This window comes from Tigriopus californicus, chromosome 8 (assembly GCF_007210705.1).
Source record: "Tigriopus californicus strain San Diego chromosome 8, Tcal_SD_v2.1, whole genome shotgun sequence".
In the NCBI taxonomy this organism is placed as follows: Eukaryota; Metazoa; Arthropoda; class Copepoda; order Harpacticoida; family Harpacticidae; genus Tigriopus; species Tigriopus californicus.
Genome location: NC_081447.1, coordinates 14,750,648 through 14,773,488, shown reverse-complemented (window position 1 = coordinate 14,773,488; position 22,841 = coordinate 14,750,648). Strand labels below are relative to the sequence as shown.

The window sequence follows — 22,841 nt, the reverse complement described above, 5'->3', positions numbered from 1 at the left end:
AGGGTCTTTGTTAATAGGAAGACATGGGGTTTTATCCGCCAACCCTGTGGGCAAACAATTTCCTCTTGAAATGGTCCCGGCGTCTCGTTCATATTCCCGCCATAGGCTCAAACTCAATTCGCTTCCCTAAGGTCATGGACCACTTGACAGTTGAACTTTACTATGAAGGGTCCGGAACCCTCGGTGGCTTCGATGGATGTGTGAACATGTAGTTGTCCTCTTGGCTTTTGACGTGTAGAGTTGAAGGGAACTTGAAGAAAGAGAGTGAGAAAGAGGGACGATGGGACCGAGTCCTTCCTACGAGCGAGTGCCAATTTCTTCACCTTTTCCGTTCGAGCTAGATTGAGCACCAATCTAAACAAAACCAAACGGAACGGGAGCACTTCAACACTTCTGGACGGGAGGCATGCAACACATCCAGTGCTGAATTGAGAAATTAAGTTGAAGTCCAAAATATGTCGAGGTCTTTCTTTTGCATTGCACTGTCCTAAATGTTTGGGAACAATTTTCTTTAAAAATGTCTTGTGAAAAGTGGTCCAAACTTGTTCCCTCAAGCGCCCCTCAGAATACGTACCCAAATTCATTACTTTCGGTATCAAAAGTTAGCAAACTTCCAGGACTTTGGCCAATGAGTGCTGGCCCAGTACATTATTGAGCATTCCATGGAGGAGGGGACCAAGTCCATGGGCACGATGGTGTTGTGGGTGTTCCCAGCTGGTTTTCATTGCTGAGGAAGAGTGATTATAGTGTCGTGACCGACCCATGGGACAAAGTTCAGGCTCAAAGTTTGCGGGTCTTTATAAACCATTGAGCGCATCCCGAGCTGCATGAAAAAAGCTCTTCTGATATATAGCTTTTTGTTGGCATTTAGGCCCTGGACCCGGCTGGGCTTGGAACAAGCGGGCTCAAAAGCAACTTCTGGAATCGTATATCTCCCTCCCACATAAATCGTAATTCTAATCTGACAAGACAAGAATACTGCAGTCTCGGGAACAAATAGTATTGTTCCTGTACCGTACATCCGCCTCATAAATCGTAATTCTAATCTGACAAGACAAGAATACTGCAGTCTCGGGAACAAATAGTATTGTTCATAAACCTGCTATCATGTATGTATAATGGACTGACGTATAAACGAGTGACCTCATCAATTTTGCTTTCTCTCCTGTGGTTATTTCAATTCCGGACAAGATAACCCCTTTTTAAGTCCTGTTATGATCTGCTGTACGGCCAAGGCGGATGTCGGATACAGCAGCCCCTTTTTTAAGTCCTGTTATGACCGAGAGTGAAAGCCTTTTATCATGTGGCTCAAGGCCTTGATAGTTTTCACGAGTCACGGAATCTGAAGTACTGGTCACCGCAGCCGCCTTTGCAATATTCATGTAGTTCATACATATAGACACTACTACGTACTGGATGTGAAGTGGAACCTGAGGTCTGCTGGCCTCAGGATCGAGCGTGAACGCCGTTTATTTTGCCTACCCACGTTTAAAGAGAGTTCCACTTGAAATGGAGCTCGTATTCTTTTATGGACCAGAAGCGCTACATGAGCGTTGAAGAAGCGTTGCCTACTGATTCTTGCCAAGCGAGACCGAGGACTTGATTATTTAAGAATCTTTTCCCTCGGACCACGGGGAACAATGCTAGCACACCCAACGAGAAGTTTGGGAGTCTTTAATAACGTTTCGAGTATGAGATGGATTGAGCAAACTTTCCCAAGGGACTGGGAACTTGGTCCTGGACCAAATAGCTCTCAAGGAAAAACTGAAATTGAAATAGAGTGCTCAAGTGTCCAGGAGTCTCTGATTCCATCTTGGATGTCCTAAATTTGGTTGGCCTTTTTCCGAGGATTCCGCCCACCTCTGTTTGATCCTTTGCACCGAATCAGAAGAAAACGACACAGAGAAAGGCCAAACCGATGGACGGAAGGCCGAAGGGACGGGGAGTATGGACCGAACGCACGCTCATGGAAAGAAAACCAACCTTCCTTTTCACAAGACCGACAGAGGGACGGAGGGTCGTCGGGAATCCTGATGGCGCTCCGAGTACTTGCCTTGGATCAAGTGTGCCTGGTTCTTTTCTGGCCATGCTGTGAGGCTGTTGAAGTGTGGTCATAAACACATTGGATACATTGAATCAGTGACATCATGCATTGAGACAGACAGATAACGGGATCATGAATTCGGTGCAGAGTGGAGGAGGCAAGGAAACAGGCCAAGGTCGAACCGGACCCATCGATTTGTGGGAGGTAACGATGATCTTTTGTCATTAGAAACACGTGGGTACATTTTTCGTTGTGCCTCATTATGGTCCCTTGACATTTATGGTTAAGATCAAGGGTATCTAATTGCTACTGATCAAACACTGTTTTGTATCGAAGTCTTGGAAGAAATTTCTATTTGGTGCGCCCTCTTGCGGTGTACTCTGCACTGTACCAAACAACATTAGAAAATTGGAAACACTTAGTAAATTAACGGTATTTGGTTCATTCCTTGTGCATTGATAATAGTCCCACTTCAATTAGAAAAATGGCCTAACTGCAAAGATCGAGAGGACAAAAAAAACATTCATCACCTTGAAAACTCGAACGTCAAGTGTGGCATTCAGCTTTGTGGCTCAGAGTCATTCATAGGAACAATATTATGGGGTCGACATGTTTCCCGGCTTATAAACCTTTTAAAAGTCATGGGAAGGCCAATGCAAAATTGATGGGAGGAAGAAAATTGTCTGGTTTTCAAACTGCTTGACATTTCCGCTTTCTCGTCTCTAATTAATCATATGTGCAAATGTCAGTGCTACTCTGAAGATTGACATCTTACAGTATGCATCCATCACGGATACATATTGGTTTGAGCAATGAAATCGAACTATAGTCTACAATATTAGGAAATAAACGTAAGCTTTGTTTTCGCCTCAACAGAACATTTCGTATTCATTTTTGGCACTTTTTCCGTCTAAGTTGTGATTAACATGAATCTTCTAACGGCTGAAAAAAAGCGCAACAACCAACAAAGATTCCAAGTGTTGCTTGTTGCTGGTTGAAGAATCGACTAAACCCGACAAGTTTATTACTCTGTCAATAGTTTGGGTCTTATGGCTCATTTTATGGGACTCTGAGTTTCAACTTCCTCGCTGAGGCCCTCAAAGGTGCTTAGTAAGCTCACTGAAGGAATGAAGGCTGCCTATTACTCCTTTAAGACATGGTACCCGGTGTACTTTGGGGACAAAGAGATCGCGGTGATCCCTTGGAATCCGTCTATTTGTTCGCTTTTGTCCCGGTTGGTCTTTTTTGTGGCCTTCAACATACGCAATTGTGCTTATAAAAGGTCCCATCTCACCAGGTATGACGTTAATGGTAATCATTGATTTATGGCCACCTCACACATGGTTGGAACCATCTGGAACCACTACCATCAGCTCGTCCGCGGAGTAATATCTTTTCTTCCAAACCCGAAACACGATTTACAGACATTCTTTGCGGGCTCTCATAACTAACCACTCCAAAACACTCGAGTTCCTATCTTACGTTCAGCCTCGAAAAAAACCCGAGTTGCTCATTTCCCCGTCCAATCCACTAACCAATTCAGAATTTACTCCAAAGGGCATGGGAGGGGAAGCATTGGAGAGGAAAATCTCAAATTAGTGGGTGACATCAAGAGGCCCTCGAACGAGTCTCGAGTGCGAGAATTAATTGTCCCAACCTCCGCACACTGTATAAAGAACGATGAATTATTTTGCCCCTTATACCAATGTTCTGTTCAGAAAGGTTTCTCTGATCAAAATATGCCTGAATGAAAATGAACGGGATGCCATTTTATGGTTACATATTATTTCTTATAACGTGTCATTAGAGCAAGCAATAGGTATAGTAGAGAAATTGGTCTTTCATATTAGCGGCGGTCTATATTGGAGCTCAGTGCTTTGTAAGAAAGAGTATTAGAAAGATTGTTTCAGCAACATGATGTTCAGTTACATAGGGCTAAATATGAATTGCAATTTTCTACCTAGTCCTAGCTCAAATTGACTCCTCCTTTAAAAACTATTGATTCAATGTGATTGAACACACCTAGAGTCCCTGTCCGGGCCAAGTGAGCCTTCCCTATAACATTTTGGCTCCAATAACCATCTCATCAAGGATTGACGAGTTTTCTAACCTGATCAAAAAGCTAGGATTGACCTTTCTATTCTAATTCATTTCAAACTTAAAGAAAATTTTAAGCAGAGTTTTTACTTGAAACGAAATTTCAAGTGAATCCATTGGGCCCTTGCTCAAATTAAGCCCTGGTTTTAAAACAAAACAGGACATTCATGACTTTCAAAAATCTATGTTCATGGTGAATGACTTCCTAGACTATTAATGGCTACCCATTTCTGGAGGGAATGACTCATCTTTCCTCTTGTAATCTAGCACCGATTGTGACGCAGCCTGATTATTTAGTCTCTGACGCACATTTGTCGTGTCTTGTCTGGACCCAGTTTGTGTCATAAAAAAAGTTTTTAAGTACTTTTGTGTACGTCCCTACTCGTGAACCACAATTCATAATTATGCTTGATTACGCACTCGGTAACTTATAAGTTTAATTGATTAGCAATGAAGATGGAAGCCAAGGTGATGCAATGCTTAGAAATCTGAGGTGTCCAAGGAAAAAAACACCTCAAGAACAGTGAACACTTAGAAATATTGACCTTGGCAAGAAATACGAAAATTGAGAGGTCTGCATGGACCTTGTCAAAGTGGCAAAACCAAGGCCTCCGAAGAGGTTGCGAGTAAAACATTCATCCATTTCCGGTTGTTCTTTATCCTAGGACGGAAGGAGCTTTGAATGGATGAAATAGCGTCGAGTTGCTATTGCTTTCATACTCTTTTCTATAAGGCGGAAGGGGGCGAGCATTTGTACGTAAATCATTGGTTTGTATGTTCATGGAACTCGATAACTCATAGAGGTACGTTCAACTTCTCTTGGGTCTATGTAAGTCAAGATACACGTAAAACCAATTCGTGCTAGCGGTGATGAAGAATCCTTTTTCGATCGTTTCCACGTTTCACATTTGTATTTTTTCCCTTTCTCAGCGTGCCTCTTGCCCTCTACGGGAAATAAGATCAATTTCCCCATAGATCAGGCTAGAATGGGCACATGAACGCACATCTTACTCTCGTCTTCACGGTGAATACTTACAGAAATATATACCGGAAATGGATCGAATAGAGGGTGACCATAACCGTTCCAATTCGTCACAATTGAATAGGACACCTACTCACTTCGAATGTCAAGTCGATTATCGCCATTTTATCGAACAAGCCTCTTATGTTCGAAGCCTCTCTAGTTGGTTTTGGTTTATTGAACCCCTCGCTATTGGTTTTCGGCGTGGCGAGCCTTGAGCATGCACTTCGGGAAGGCTTGGATTTGTAGCTATCTCGAGATTGCTAGGACGACCCATTGTGCCATCAATTGTGCCATCTTTCTCCTTTTCACTCTCGTAAGAGCAAAGGCCTCTCAGACCCTCTTCTTGTTGCATTAAAGAGGCCGAGAATACTCGAGAGACACTCAGAAGAAGAAACAATTGGGGCGCAATCGGAACGAGCCCATTTTCTCTGTTCACTCGGACGGCACCTCAACTCAAGGCCTCGATTAGGAATGCGAAAACCCGACAAACAAATTCCATTGCAGCTAGCCTCTTATGGCACTTACAATGATTCTAATGTTGTGTAGAACCATATAACTCGAAATTGGCTCTCTATTGGGTTTGGACATTAGTTGTGTTGGCTCGTTCGCAAAGTGCTTACGTACAACCAACCAACCCTGCACTACATCATACAATGACCAAGGTCATTCTTCGTATGGTAGCTTATATACTCTACTGTTCTACATGACATACATACATTGTTCCCTTTGGTTGCTTCTTTGTACCAGGAACTTCTTCTCTATGAGATTTTCGTGTTTGGACCCACACGAGAAGCAAGTCTAGTTTATGGGCAAGGATGGTGAGTGTTCCGCTATTGTCAACGCAATTTCCAGCCTTGACAGAGTCTCGAGCCTTCATTTATTGTGGCCTTGAAGTTGGTGGCCCTATTCGAAAATGTTCCTCCTCGAAAGAACGAAATAAAGTTCATTTCAATGATGATGATGAGTGAAATGCTTTTGCAAGTCGTTTTGATAAGGAGTGTTTTGAAATTGTTCAATATATATTTCATGGCGACAGATCACGAGACGAAGTCTTCCGAATTTGCCATCAAATATTTAACGATCGCACAGTCCCATTGATTTGATTGAATCGATCCATTACATGAACAGGCCATCCAAATTTCGTGCTCGAATCACGATTAGTTATATCGTTGGGGCAGGGAGCTCGCATGCTAGGAAAATAAATGTGACAATTAACGTTTCAAATAATGACCAAAAAGTGACAAATTTTCAATAGCTATGAGGGCCTTTATTTGCAACGCCAGACAGACCAAACAAAACGGGAAATGGCACGGTTGATTGCTAAATAAACTACTCGTGCCTTGCCTTGAACGCAATTTCTTTTCCGGACATTATATCAACAGGGTCACTAACTATGAATAAGATTTTGACCGAATTACTCAGAAACGACGCAAACGCATTATAATTCAATGAAGAGGAATCGGCCCAATCGGCCTTCTATTTCGTAGAGGCTGACTCACAAAGCGCCCTCTGCAGTGCAGAACGTCAACCATATTTCATGCAGCGTAAGAAGGCTATTAATGGAGTAGAAGCTGTTTTACATACCATTTTAAGCTGAAGGGACTTGAAGGGTTTAAAAAGAGGGAAGTGCATTCAAAATGAGGTAGATGGACGCATTTTCAAGTTCATGGATAAAATCTTTGCGGTAGCTCCTGCCTTAGCAAATGAAGTATGATGCATACAAGTATACAGCAAGTGATTGATCAAAATTATGTCTTATTTGGATAATCCAATAGCTATGTTTGCTCACCCAAGAAGAACTTTTCACAATAACACTAACACTAGCTATATGAATTGAACTTTCTGATCAAAATATCGTACATACAACTGTCTTAACTCTTTACTCTCAGGTTTTTATTTTTATCAAATTCATTTTGAGAAGTGGGAAGTGGAACCTATGGTGTTTTGCGTGGCTCTGAGAGCCACTTAGACTAGCCTTTTCAACCTGATTCATTTTATTTAAAACAGCACTCTGCCATTTTGTTGTATGTGTAGTTTTCCTAACCTGGTCAAGCCCCAAGTATATTTGACCTTTGTTGCTTGCAGCAAGTAGATGAAGAGGTAAAGTAGGGAAGATTGACATTTCTAATTGGACTAAAGTATTTCGCATCAGACAGATGCATTAGGCTTTAGGAAAAATCATTTTGGATTGACTTTGAGTTCTATGAACGAGTCTGAATCTTTTGAGTATATACCAATATAATGCATTAATAATGCTTTAATGCCTTATTAGCAGGACGTGGAAAAAATGTCTTGATGGCCAAATAATCCCCCTAAAATTGTATTATTTTTCATTTTGATTTTCTCGAGTCTGTAACCGATGCAAGGGAATGAAATTCCCCGTAAGTCATGGTATGTCATAATTTACAAAATAAATATTCGGTCCTTTAAAGTGTTTGAATTAGCCGCTCTAGGGCACTCTTGAATACAACGCTGATCTGGGATCATTAACAAAAAACGATCAAAGTCACGCTTAAATTTCAACAATGGATCATCTAGAGAATACAATCGTCGAAGAAAGCCCGGCAGTAAGCTTTGCAAGGCTGGAACTCGATTTCAAACAAAAGAGCACTTGAAGCCCTTCGTTAGCTTTTTATCCAGGGGATTAAATTTATTGCGTATTTCACATGAAATGCCCCGTCTCTCGCTAATGCTTTGTTTTAATCCCGTATTAGGACAAAGAGAATGGAGACATTCAAAAAATATGAAAGATTAGGTAAGTTTCAAGGCGTACCCAATAGCTTAAGCGATAAATTCTCGCAAAACTCCTTCGTAGAAAATGCCTCTTTCAAGTGCAAAAGACAACGCACATACAATACTGTTTCTTTTTAACAAAAAGGAAGGTTAACAAACTACATGAAACCCATGGCAAAAATTTCAGGAAATGTGGTTTTCACATTTTGCAAACCATGGGCCTTCAATTGTCGATTTTTCAAAATATATTTGGGACCCTTAAATGAATACCCTACTAGATCAGCTAAAATAACGAACCATCTAGAAAATAGTTGGCATGAAAATCTTGATATTGCGTTTTATCTTAGACTTGGTCACAGTGCATGGTAAAACAGCCATTGTCTTGATCTTGGGCGTTCGTTTAAACTTGGCAACCATACTAAACAGTAAAACAGCAACTATCTTGATTACATTCCCTGTAGCGGTTAGAAAAGCCCGTGAAAAAAGAGATTAAATAAACCTGAAACTCTTGAAATCGATTCAAAATGTCACGATGGGATCTTGTTGAGGACAATTGAGGCTAAAAAAGAAATTGTTTTATTTTGTATAAAGCAACTTATACGCTCAGTGATTTGTCTACATTTATTTTTTGCCTTAAGAGCGCACAATTTACGAGCAAATTCAAGCATCGGATTTTTTAAACCATATTTTTCGCCCTCTACCTCTTGGTAGGGCCAAACGTATCAATCACAATCTAGTGTTTTCCCAAATTAGCCAAATGGAGTAAGTGTTGTTGTTGTTTTTTGCTTAAAGGCCCTACTTGGCCCATGCAATCGGACTTTGGTTTGGCAACCCTGTCAAAGCGGTTATGAGCTAATTACTTTCAGCTGAATCAAAAGTCAAACAGAAAATTTAATAATATTTTCAGGTTTGAGGCAGGTTTGGAAATTCGATTTTGATAACGCATAGTGAAACTCGATTTTTGTGAAGGAACACAACTCTGGCTTATTGAAAAATGCCATTTCTAGCCTTGAGCGAAACAATTCACTTTAGTTATGCTTCATGAAGGCTTGAAGGCGCTCAACTCCTTAACACCTTTGACGAGCTTGTGAAAACTTGAGACCCTATGGTACTTTCCACTCAGTCGGCTATTGTAAAGCACATTGATTATAGGACCTCTTTACGATCAGTCAGTTAAAAAAGGGCGCGTTTCAGTCACTGTTGGCCAAAGTTGTTGCCACCTTACTAAGTGGCAAGTGACAACTTGCCTTGTCTAATTTTTCTTATTTTCTTAAACGAAATATCATATGAGTTCATCGTTAAGTCAAAAATTACACAAATCATCCACCAAAAGATACACATCTAAATTGTCCCGTGGGTGTTGTAATATCCCCTACACCAACCACCAAACATAATCATAGTAAAGTTAATCAATGGATCCGTTCAGTTAACGCGGCCTTCAAAACAACCATTTGTCAATCCAAACACCCTCATTATCTTCTTCTTCCCGGGGGACCCTTCCATTTTGATCGGCTACCCGGTCCAGGTACTTTGTATTCCCTCACAGATCCTCAAAGACAGCCTCGAGTAAGCTCTTCGAAAGGCCCCTAAGATCGTGCGTGGATCTTCCTCCGAACCAAGTACGAAAGTAAGCAAGCTCGTCACCAAACAGGGAAACAGGACGGTGGCCGCTTTGGCAAGGACGGCCGCCAAGTGAGCGCCGTCGCTCCTTCCGAAAGGCTGCTTGCTCCCTTTTTTTTGGTTGGTTCTTGGCCCTCGAATGGATCCAGTCAGTGTTCGGGTTGTCTTTCTTGAGGAAGACCTCAAGTCCAAAACGGTTTACCATTATATATAGAGTACCCAGTAATACTGAGTGGTTCTTTGGCATGTTCGAGTTGTGAGTGAGTCCGTACAACCCCCCAAGCAAAGGCTCCTCCTGCTCCTGTTGTTCGGAATGATAGGCCATATTAGGCGGCCTTTGGTGGAGGAGAACAAGTTTACTCGGTGTAGTAATTTGACAGGCCCGCGAGACAATTACTGTCATCGAGACGTCTCTCGAGAAGTCCCGCCCGGCCGTTGGTCTGGCCTTCAGGAAATGAGTGGCGGCATTCAAGTGGATAACGACACAATTCCCTCGTATTAGTAGGAAGATCCATTGGGCTGTCCCATTTAAGGCATTAATTGAGAACACGATTTTCTCAAGAATATGGACGATTGGTGCCCAGAAATGGAACACAGAGACCCCTGGAACGAGTAGACCGAGTAGTGTTGCGGAAGACAACTTTTTGTTAGTGATCGAATCGAGGATCGCGGCGAGCAAACCACTAAAATGCATACTGGAGGCGTGAGTGGTGGAGGCGGAGGTTATGGCAAAAAGGATCCACTCGAGGTAAGCCCCCATATTCGCTCACAAGCAGTTTGGTAATGGCCCATCTGGAACCACTTTACCAACATGGACTTTAGCCAGGCATTTAAGCAGACCGGTTTCTCGTTCATGACCTTTAAGACTGACTGTGGGCACTACCAAAGATACGTGCACAAGCAAACAGTTTCATTAAGGGGACCATTAATTTTCATTAGGTCCCAAGACCATCTGAGAATAGCGTAGGAGACGAGAAGCAAGCTCTCCGTCCAACGCAGGCAAACACATTCTTGGTTGGAGACTTTGAAATAAGGCTCATATCTAAACAGACCAGCTCCATCATCATTGTTATCACTTGTGTTTATCCTATTAGCAATATGCCAAATATATCAAGAGCGTCTCAGACAACAAACTAGTTGCTGGAAGTTGGCAGAACGTGTTGGGAAAGGTCTCAGTTTTGAAATCGGAGAGTCGTCTTCTGACGACCTTTTGGAGCAAATGATTCGATTTCACAAATACCCAGAGCCAGAACTGTTGGTTCGAGTTCTTTCATTTTGAGTTCAGTTTAACTCGGTGCGCCGTTTCTCAAGGCGAGAGAGAGCAGCAAGTTATCACTGGGCGTTTTGAAATTGGTTCTTGATGACAAAGTTGTGCCACTCGCAGGAACTCTGCCAACAAAAAACCCTGCCCGGGTAGAAGGAAGTGCATCTTGCCATCCGAAAAAAAATATCCGGAAGTTTCTCATTTTGGGACTTAAATGGATTCTGCCTTGAGCCCGGGAGATATCTCTTCGCGGCCGCTTTTTAAACCATTGTTGTTGGTTGGCAGTTGGTGGCAGTTGGCAAGGGCACCGAGAGAGGCCTTCTTTCCCTCCCTCCCTCCCTCCCTCTTTGGCGGCACAGTAGGGAACCCGGCTCAAAGATCTGTGAAATCATTCCTCGAGCTTGCAACGGACATAATGCAGATTAAGATGGAACTTGAAAGCCTCTGCCATTTATCACTCAAGAGCACTAAATGGTTGGCCTTCTCGTTGATTTGGTAATTTAAAGGCTCCCCGAGTAACGCACGAGTCTAAGGAAATGAATTGAATGCTTAAAGCATGGAAAAATAGGACATGAAAGCGAGAAAGAAAGGAACAAGCTGGCATGAAATGCAGATTCAAGCCGAACCTCCCACGACATTTCTTCTCCTCGGGCGGGAATAACGAGGTCCCATTGGAAATCTGGCTTCAACAAGAGCGAGAGAGCGAGAGAGACAGAGAGAAAAGCAAAAAGGGCCACTTTAAGGCCTTGGTGGTACTGTAGTATCCAGTGTAGGCTCAGTATCAACGTTCCTAAGAGGCCATTAAGAGCAGAAGATGGCCCGAAACGGAACTGAATAAGCCAGATGTTCCACCTCTTACAGACTTAGAATTTTCCGAAAACTTCCTCTCCTCCTCCTTCTCCTCTCTCTACTTTCTTTCCAACCTCCTCGTTGCCTTTTCAATTACTTCAAGTTTTGATTACAAGTAACCCAAGACCCAAAGAAAAAGACTTTCAACCCCCCTCAGTCAGGATCTTTGGGAACAACGAGAAGTTCTCATACTGTCTTCACTTTGGTCCCAACAACTGACTGAATAGCCTTGATTTGAAGTCCTCGGTCTAGTCCGCTAACTCAGCTAGAATGGAGAGTGAGAGAAAGGGACAAAGAAAACGAATATCGATGAACCTCGATAACATGCAATCGGTTTCAATCAATATCAGGATAAGTTTGGTCATTCATCACTATTCGAACGATTCGAACCATGAGATTTTGACGTGGTTTCAAATCCGATTCAATGGTAGGTCTTGTGTTTATGGCCTTGTTTTCAGAGTCTTTTAGGGTGGGATAGAGACGCACGTAGTGGTAAGTTATTTATTGCTCGACAGTGTCGATTATTGTGAGGATCGGCCACTCTCGGCAGATCGGATTTTGACTTTTCAGACTTGATGAATCTGACTTTCCCACTTGATTGATGAAGAATAATCTTGCATGACCCTGTATTAGACAGTTAGCTTTTGTACCCGGATCTTTGCGGTCATTGGCCATTTGCTTAACTATTAAGCTCGTCGGCAACCCTGGAGCCTTCCATAAGATACATATCTCAGGAAATACACATAATCAAGGCCCCCGGAATCTGTCTCTGGAGTCTCTCTGCACTATTGCTCTTTCATCCCCGGATGGGGATCAAACTCTATCTGTGTATGTCCATAGCCAGCGTCTTACGACTATACTCGGCAGTATGCACATTTGCCAAGTCTTCGAAAGATGTTTCGGTGGCTTTGGCATCTCTTTGATACGGGAACTCAATTATTCATGACCCCCTCCCTTGGCACAGGTCATGGTTGCCCAAGTTTCTACACAACTGGCAAGTCTTGCTCATCGACCAACGGTACAATATGGTGGTCCCAATGTCAATACGGCAAGGCCCATCAAAGCCCTTTCTCGTCTGCTACCTATCATACTAGAGCTCACTTGACTGGACATTGTATGCAATATGTATTGAATGGCTTGCCCTCGGCCTTTAAGTTTGGAAATTGAGCCTAATGTCGGGAACAACATTCGTGGTCTTGTTCGAGCCAAGTAATTATTCATGAACCGATGAACTGCTTATCATCAGGTTTGGCTACAACCAAACGTGAAAGCGACCCAAGGCCCACCATGCCTGGAGGCATTGTACTTACTGACCGCAGATCTAATCTTGGAGAAGTCAAGTCCACCATTGAATTGAAAACCACACACACCGCCAAGAAATAAAGGAAGGCGAGACTTGATCGAATTGCTCTTGGGGAAAATCGACTCTCGACGCTAGCTTGAGAGTTGACTCTCAAGTTCACTTGGCAGTACACGGATATTTGCTGAGCTAGATTGAATCTGATGATGAAAAGGACCCGATGAGAAACCAGACGTCCCCGAGGCATTCAGCAACACTTGTAAGCCGATATAATGCTTTATGGCTTAGGCTTGATTACACGAGTACCCTGACCGCATGAGATCTGGCATGCTCAGTACCGTTGATCATCGGTTGTAATGTGCCTCGGCAACCAGCGCAAAGAAAACACCAAGGTGAAGTTGTTTTTTGAAGTCATCATCAATAATAATACTAGAGCACTTTGCTATACCAAAGGCAACAGCGTGCTTAAATAGTTTAACGTTTAACGTCAAATAACAAAACAACACAAAAACAAGATCAACGGTTTTTTACTTCCATCACTTTCGGCCAAATGTAGCAGATTAGGGATTACCAACTCTACATTTGGGTTACCGATCCCCTTCTTTGCCTGTAGGGAGTCGTGAGCATTAGATAGTTCCCAAAAGAACGTTATTTTCTGGGTCGTAGCTCTGTGGACAGTGCCAGCCATCAAATCTTGTTGAAGGTCAATAATCTGAAACAGATGCGCTTTGTGTCGAGGCTTAATCCTTTGGTTGGTCCTTGATAAATGACGCGATTCTCGCGTTGTCCCAAATTGCTTGCATGTCTTCTGTGTCAACCATTAAAGCGGAGAAGCGTGTTCCAACATTGGGACCAGAATCTTCCAGCCAGCCGTGAAGACTCCAGTTATCCAAGATGATAGTGGACTGGAGGCATGTTCTAATGTGTTGGTTAATTGGGCTCATTCCTACTTAGTGAAGCCCGACACTAGTGAAGAAAATCCTCACTGTGGAGTGAGGCAGTGAGCGTATGCTGTATATCAGCGACAATGCATTGAATGAAAAGGGATTTGAAACATGATCATTTTTGGAACGAGGCGACGGCCATAGCGATTTGGTTTTGGGATTGGTATGGAATTCATTGCTAGCTAGCATTCAGGGGTGTCCTTCCATTTGAGGGATTGAATCCTTTTCCGACGCTAACCCACAACATTCAGGAACGATGTTGTCGGAACAAATATTTCCCCCTGGACGGACACGACATGCATCTACCCTTCAGGCTTCATCTTCTCAGTTTCACGTGGAACACTAAGCTTCACGTGGAACACCAGCCAATCTGGGCTGCCCATATATTTTGAGCAGCGCACGCGTTCTCGTGGAACACGATTTTCAAGGAAGCTCGTTCCCAGATCATGGTGGATGGTTCGTACAACCAGTTCCCAGTATGATTATGAGTTTATGGTCCATCGCTTTGACCACCCCGAAAAGCCTGAATTGTGCGCTGTTCCAGCTCCGTTGTCACGGGCAGATCATTTTTCAAAATATGACCGACGGAAATTCTTCAAGCTGAATGTTCCATGCCTGCAACCAAGCAAAATGGACCACCAACTCACTCACCAGTGGTGTATTGGCCACCACAAGAGCAATTCCGAGAATAAATACCAATTCCTGTCAAGTTTTTATGCTCAAAGCAGTAGGGGAGGGAAAAAGGTTCATTTTTCCTGGTCTCCTGATTTTGGCACTCAACTGAAGTTTTCGAGCCTGTCGTCGGGGGGTTGAGGAATGGTTTTAAGTGCCCTGCCAATGGTCTTGCTCCGTTTCCTTTTATTATCTCATGAGGAAATCAATTACTACCTGAATGATCATCAATATTTCAAATATTTCAAGTTATCCCATGGCAATTTGGGGGCGAGAATTCATTCAAACGCGTCGTAGATGTTCATTGGAAAGTCTCACCTTTCTTCCCTTTCATTCAAATTGTGCTATTTGACGAGGAAAAAGTTTTCAATTTGCGCTCGGGATGAAAAGACCTGAGAGTCCATTGAATCTTGTTGGAGCCTCTTATTTGGCAAGTGAAGGGCGCTAATGGCACTTCAGGCCCGGAATTGAAGCCAATCCAAGTTTGAAAAGGTGAAAGCCAAGTCGAAGCAGCACCATTAATCAGCCAACCCAAATGAAGTTGGTTTTCCTTTTTTCCTTTCACTACTTAGCCCCGCTCAGTGTTCTAATTTTGGGGAAAAGCCCCCACTTGGCTCATAAAGACCACATGCATCAAAGAGTTTGGCTTTGTTATTCGCTATCGTTTATGGACTGGAACTATTCAGAGCATACTGTTCTTTTCCGTCTCACTCCTTCCGGACTTCTGGACCTCACGCGGCTTGGAGTGGAAACTGCATGGATAAACTGGTCTCGCACTGATAACCGGACACAAGAGGTTCAGATTTGGTCTAGTGAATTTTTGTGAGTGTTCCATCTGTTCCATTCAAGGGTTCTGGAGATTCTGTTTCGGCTTCCTTAGAAAGATCAAGATTCTTCAGAAATGAGACAGAGCCTTCGCTCGAGAATCAGATATAACCCAGATATGAGCTAGTAGTACTCGTTTCAACTGAGCCCCTTGGAGCTATCGCCATTCATACTTGGGTGGGAGTGCTCCAAATGAATGTACCATAGACCATATCGTCTCATCTTGTTCCTGGAACTGACATGACATGTCGGATGCCTTCTGGAAGATAAAGCACGGCTCTTTTTGCATTCCTCCACGCTCAATCGTATTCCAAGCGCTTTGTTGACTTTCCCCACCAAAGCAGTTTCGAGTTGTTTTCCCATGTTCGTCAAGCTAACAATCCTCGATTGGCTGTTTTAATTGCCTTCACTGATTGGCGAGCATCTTTGCAAGAGAAAATTAGCAAATCAAAATTCATCATTTTCTTGCCGTTCAAAATACCAGGGTTTGAATCATCCGTCAGCGATGTCCTTTACAGCTATCAGATGGTTCCATTCTGTTATTCAATATCATAGATCCGTCATCAGACTGATTTGATGTCCTTTGGAGAATGGATGGATGATCTCCTTTGCAATAAGTGTTTTGTAGCTTATTCTACAATTCCCTGAAAAATATACGCTTGAGCTTCAACATAAATTTCCAAAGATGGGGTGTTCGTGAAAGTTGTTTTTTGTTTTCCTTGTGCTAAAAGTCCGTTGGCGCTGAGGCTTTAACTTCTTAAAACACTCATGTAGCAAGTGTTATTCTTGGTCGGAAGCATTGCCCTTATATTGGACACTTTCCTCTTTGCTGTAGTAGGATCCTTGTTGATGGTTCCATCACATCATTGTGATCCCCATCTTCCAGTTTCGAGGTTCTTTCATCCATCTTCTGAATAAACCACTCTTTCTCTCTCTTGGTTGGAGTCTCGCCGTCCCCAACCATTGGACTTCACATCCATAAAACATAAGAACGAGGGATCCACAGATTTGGAACAGTTGACTTGAGACCCAAGGGTAGAACATGGAACATGATCTCATCTTACATCTGTGTTCGAAAGTGGAGCGGCCAAAATGACAAAATAATGGAAGAGTGTGGCCCAAAGTTAGGGGGTCTGTCTTTGGTCCAGGATTTCGTAACGATTCTGGGGCAGACTATCATGTAAATGGAAGGCGAAAACTCGGTGTTCCATCATTTATCTTAGAAGCCCTTTGAATAAAAACGACGCATGTACATATAAATCTTGTAAAGCATGAGATACGTAGCTTCTCAGTCATCTGTTGATCCAAAAGGCTTGAGGAAATCTCTTAATTCTCAAAACGAAGACAAACCCGTAGCCAAATATTGAAGAAGAAAAAGCAATGCGTCAAGTAAGTATATTTCAACATCCTTGGCGTGACGTGAAATTTTTCCTCAGAATAAGTCTTTCGAGCATGAAATCCCATTTGAGGCCCTTTTCAAACGAGACAATCCATTCACAAAGGCAGTCCGTCGTCAGGTTAGCACATCACGAGGAACAGGGAGCAAAAATGATGCTGACGAGGCGAAAGCTGAGATTTACATAATGTGGCACTAATCTCAAAATTTGACTTTGGTTGAGCACGTCGCCATTTTAGCATAACTGAAGACTGGCTCAGGAATGTGCTTCTATTTCATCGTGGTTCAAGGTTCAGTCAGGCAAAGGTGATTAAGTTAACTTGGAAATATGGAGAAACCATCTCGGAATTTTAAATGGCAACAATGCTCAGTAGGGTTAGTAGGGATGGGCGCTTTTACGGGTCACGGTATCAATCGTAAACTGCATGGCTTGGAACATTTCTAATGTTTTGAAACTTCATACCACGCCCTGAGATGATTTCTGGTACATGTACCATTTTCAATGTTAAAAGCTCGCCAGGGCAACGTCACAAACCTGCTCCGAAATCGATAAGCTTTTCCTCAGAAGAGCATGTTCTTACAAGACCTTAGTTCAAATTGTTGGTAGAACGATCAAACAAGAGAGCAATTGTTTGATTGGAACTTATTTTAAGGTCCCCAAAATGGGCGCAGAATAACGCCCAGCCCTGCACAACATAAACAGGGATACTCAAAGGTAGCCTACTCATGAAGAATGTGACAAACATCATTCCAACAAGACGAGGATCCTATTCAAATCTTGCTCTTGAACCTATTGAAGAAGACTGGAGAGAAAATAACCAAGAACATGCAAATTGAAGAGCCCCTTTTTGAAGGTGGCTTATCTCCTGCGAAAACTATAAAAAGCGTCATAGATTACTAAATGAACGTCTTGTATCATCATTCAGACGATAAGAGTTATCAAAGCATACTGTTTTCAAAACGACTTGAACTACGGGATCAAAGACATACATAGCCACCTTAAATTGGTCCATTTTTTCTCGCTGTCCTGGTCGTCGGTTTTTAGGTGTTATTGCCTCAAATTCATGCATTCCTCAAGGATTCTATAAACATCCCAACAATAATTACTTTATCCTCGTTTACGTGAACAAAATTTAGAGAGCATGGTCTCCGCTTAAGTTTCCGTTTAGCTTTGTCCAATCCATCCAATAACTATGAATGAAGTCATGAATATGCCCTTTACCCGCTAGTTCAACTCTCAGTCTGTGCAGGACTTTTAGTGAGCCGTTCAACGTGGCTCGTCTATCTGCGGATGAAGATCTTTTTGTGCTCCTACATGAACTTCTCTCCATTTCTCAAGTGGGAATTGTCATGTATGATATGAGAAGACGCACACTTTGGAAGAAGTTCTAGTGCATACCACTCGCACGAGTGAATCGAAAATTAGATATGCAAAATCCGACTGGCCCAATTCTGGAATACGTCATCAAGACTGAAACACAATTTGATACAAAACTTGAATGCATTTCATATTTGAAAGCAAAAATCAGTCGAAATTCTATTTTCAGTTAGCGTGTTTTTTCGATTTCAAGGACAACTGTAAACATGGATTTGACTTTGGGAACTCCTCCTCGCGTATCGTCCAAGCCGCTAATTGAGGCAAAATGAATGTAGTCACGCTTATGCATACTTTTTAAAAAATCAGGAGGCCAAGGGAATCAAGTGCAAACAAACATAGAGTTAGTTTCTTAAAAAAAGGATGTCATATATGTGTACTACAAAACCCACTGACAGAAATGACTCATAAACCTATTTTTTATTACATTCAGTGATTGGAGCCTTAATCATTATTGTTCTCAATTTTGAAGATATTCATTGATTGGCTATTCAGCTATATCATACTAATCAATTCAGAGGCCTGTTTTTTAAACTCTCGTACCTCGGAGTTAAGGATTGGACGTTACCCAGAACGAACATCCGCTCACTGCTCTGGCCATTGTATTTTCATCTAACTCAGAGGTACGAGAGTTTAAAAAAACTCGCCTCTGGTTCGAACGCAGGCTAGCCGATTCTAAGCTCCTTTGCAGTATTTGACAAAGTTGGGTGTGACGACGGAGCGGGAATATCCCTACGTTGGGACACCCATCATAAGTTGGCAGGCCGCGCAAGAGAGCTGCCATCTGACTCCGAACAAACGAACGAACTGGGCGAAGGATGGTTTCCAAATGAGTTAAAATAATAATTAATCGATCAATGGTTTTCAAATCTCAAAATCACCTCAGAATATGCCCTCCGAACTAAGGTGGTTATAATTGTCTTCAATTGTGTTTCAAGGTACGTGTCATGCTTTTTCATGAAGAGACTAACGGACCGTCCAAATGTGCATGATCTCTTTAGCATCCTGATTATCAAAAAGTAGCCATAAGTTTGCCAACATTTATAATGACCCAATAAATAGCTTGAATAACCTGAGTCCTCGCGCCAATAATTTTATCAAACAATTAATGTTAATCCAAAATATAAATACAGTGGAACCCGCTTATATTGTCTCCGCTTATAACATCAACTCGCTTGTATCGTTGGTTTCCGATTCATTCTTACAGTTTTTACATGAATTGACTCCGCTTATAGCGTCGCCTCATTCCGGATATATCGCCATGTTGAGACAAACTTTTATCCACTTTTTTGTTGTAAAAAAAAATTTCAGTTCTGATTACACACCACAACTGAATTAGTTTGTTACTTGAACTATTGAAAAAGATTAACTGGTATTGTCAATTCGAACAAAAACAGAACACAGATGAAAACTGATCACCCTACTTGCTCATTTGGCTGCCAATCAAGCCGAATTCAACCTTTTCCGGAGTTTCAATTTGCCACCAAAACAAAACATTCTTTCAATCGAAGCAAGAAAGCTATTTTAAAAGCCTCAGATGATCTTCCACAGATGCCGTTATAGACAGCTCAGGAACTTCCTTTATCCCAAGAAATTAACGCTGGAATGCCATTGTTTAAAAGAGCTTCACTCAAACGGAAGCAAAAAACCGTGGTTAAAACAAGACATTGAAACAAAGTGTCCTTGATAGTTGCCTTGGAAATCGAAACAAAGTTTAAAGTATTGCAGCCTCTTTTGAGTTATATATCGTTTAAAAACTCGTATTTTAAGATTTACTTGCGCATTTGGCATCGTTATGCACCTAATAGAGAAAATTCGGATGTATCGTCAATCCGGATCTATGGTCAATTTGGCTCGGTCCCGACAACGACGATGTAAGTGGGTTCCACTGGACTAGTGAATTGGTGGTGTTGACACTGTCCCAGGTTTTCAGTGACACTTGGACAAATCAAGAATCAGTGGACAAGTTGACCAAAAGTCAAGAAACTCCTAAAGTTATTTGCTATATTTCTAAAGTAATATCACTTTTGTGTGTATGGTTGATTAAGAATTTGAAATTTTCCATCAACCTGCCACTATTCTGAAGTGAAGAGCTACTTGTCATTCTCAAGTCGTATTAAGTGTTGTATATCTATATCTGTACTTGAGTCTTATTTAATATAATGCTAAATAATATATCTTCCTATTATTGTTTATTGTTCAAAGCCACTCAAAAACACAATGTGTACGACAGAGTATTGGCATAAAAGAGGAAATAGGGGGAAAAAAGATAAACGAAGGTTACGGTCGAGATAATAAAAGTGTGAGAGGAAGTAAATAATACCATACACCAAAATTCAAGTTGGCCCTCCGAAAAGTGGTACAACACCGAACGCAATGAATGTCTCACACATACACACATACATTAGTAATGTAAACAAAACAAAATATAAAAATACATCAAGTGCTCTATGCATATAGAGTTTTTGACAGCCGAATCAGCAAGGGTAGAGCGTTCCAATGATCCACCACCCGAATAAAAAGGAATTTAGTCCTGATAAGATCCTGGCCAAGGGCTTGCAGAACTTTTGCTCAAACACGCGCCTAGTGGCCCTGATGGAGACGTCACTGACTAGGAGGATAACACCATTCACAGATTAGAGATTCCTGCCTCGCATTTGTCGATTGGATATCTTAAAAAAGTTAACCAAATCAGCTTCAATTCTTCTCCGCTCCAACGTAACCCGGGGGACCACACAGAAGAGGCGTACTCAAGAATTGAATGAACGTAAGAGCTTTATAGTAGTCAAAGCACGCAAAGGCGAGAGACGAGTGATAGCTCTGTTGACCCATAAACTATCTGTCCACAGAGCCACTGAGTTCACAAAAATGTCCTTTGGAAATGATAGAGATTCATGTCTAGCCTCAAGATGAGGTTGGATAAATACATGATGTCTAAAAGAGTGAAAGAAGGGACCAAAATGAGACGTGGTCCAATATCCCTTTACATTTACTTTCGTGAATAAATTGTCCCATCCTCCTGACCCAAGTGCCATCCAATACATGGAAAGAAGGCCCTTCACTTCGGTTTTCCTCTTTATCTTGCGGAGGTGCCTGTCATCCTTTGAATAAAACCAAGGGTCCATCATTTTCAAAGTGAATTGAATAAACGGGCGGTGCCAACTTTTCCACTTTGCAATTGAGACCCAGAGAGCTTCGATGAAGAGTTCGTCAGGACTGATTTGTGCATTGCTCTGGACCATTGGAACAATGTTCTGCAGTCCAAGAAGAGCGATCCATTCAAGGCCATCTATTGGTCCTTGATAGACGCACTACTTGGACCAGAATACTATACTGATACTGTCCATAGTGTATAAAGGAGACGAATTTTCAGTCAGGAGAGGAGTAGAAGATGTAGCAATTAGGTTCCATTGTAGTGGAACAACAAAGGTTTTCCGAGACCCGCATACACAATGAACCTTTTGGTATCGTAAGGGCAATCAAGTTTTGTGGACTGTGCTGGATTTGGAATACGTATGTGAGACTGCTGCATCCATGGTCGGTCGATTCACACGAAGGGACGGAGCATTGATGAACTTCACCCACGGTGTGAGGAGAAAAAGCTGTCGGATTTTGTAGTCTGGGAATCTCATTTCTTGGCCTTTGATGCGTCGAACTTGTGCATGAGAAGCGTGTGAGAGTTTCGTCCGGGAGGAAAGTCAGACTCCGCCGATCAAGGCCAGGTGAAATGTTTCTTTTCTCTCCACTCAATTCAAGGCATGATGTTCGCTTTGCGAGTCCATCTTTCGTCGGGTGTAGGCTGGCCTAAATATGTAGAGGAGAATTTAGTAGCAGTCCATATGTGTGTGTGTGTGTATCGCATAACGAAGTTTTTCTTGCCAAGCCAAACTTGAAGAAACTCGCCTCGCAAGGGCAGGAATGTCCATCCAAGAAGGAGCAAGCTAGTAGCTAGTCTACAAGTGCTTCATGGAGGGGAGATTTGCTCAATTTTAGCGCACTCGCCTCAATTTTTTCTTTCGTGCTTGGAGTTTTGAATGAGATACTCGGTAAAAATCTCAACGTCAGTCATCAGATTTGGTCACACTCGCATTCTGGTTGAAATCAGCTTTTAAAAAGCCGAATGAAAGACATAGTGTTGCTGATATTTGACTAAAGCTAGAGTAAGCAATTTTGTAAAAGAGCACAGCGAGAAAGAATGAAACTTATTGCAACACTCACAAAACATTTCATTATTGCCAACTTATTATCAATTCATAAAGTATAAAATGCTCCACGGTTTCAAAGCTCAAAGTAAATATTTCTAAGAATGAGCTTGATCTTATTTTTTTTTTCTCTTTCAAAACTGTCATTAGTCATCACCATAACTCTTAGAACCTTATCGCCGAATTCAACCTTGGTAGAGAATTGCTAAATCATGTCCTTTTTTTGTACCGAACATCTGGAACATGACATTTTCTTTCTCAGATTAGAATTTGTCATCGACTTATTGTGAGAAAAAGTAATTCTTTAGTGTTCTTTATTCGTTACCTGGAATTTGCTTACCTTTCAAGACAAGACAAGAAGAGTCGGGTTTCTTCGAATGTGGTTGATATTAGAAGAGATTGTGTAATGTACGCAGCATTTGGTTCGTGCAAAAGTCCCATAGATTATCCGTCTTTGGTTTCCGAATTTCACGATCCTTATACTCAAGGGAGCTGG

At 42.0% G+C, this 22,841-nt stretch overlaps 1 protein-coding gene across 3 annotated transcripts in view; it reads left to right on the top strand.

The window, feature by feature from the left end:
* Nucleotides 1–22,841, top strand: part of LOC131884999 (dipeptidyl peptidase 4-like) — a 45,288-nt gene that overhangs the window by 10,014 nt on the left and 12,433 nt on the right. The window contains exon 1 of one of the 3 annotated variants that reach the window (XR_009373772.1): nt 1,342–2,248. The exons of 1 other annotated variant lie outside the window; for it this stretch is intronic. The gene's annotated coding sequence lies outside the window, so the exon portion shown is untranslated. Of the gene's footprint in view, nt 1–1,341; nt 2,249–9,652; nt 10,267–22,841 lie in introns of those variants that run through there. One more of the 3 variants, XR_009373774.1, reaches the window with a different exon arrangement.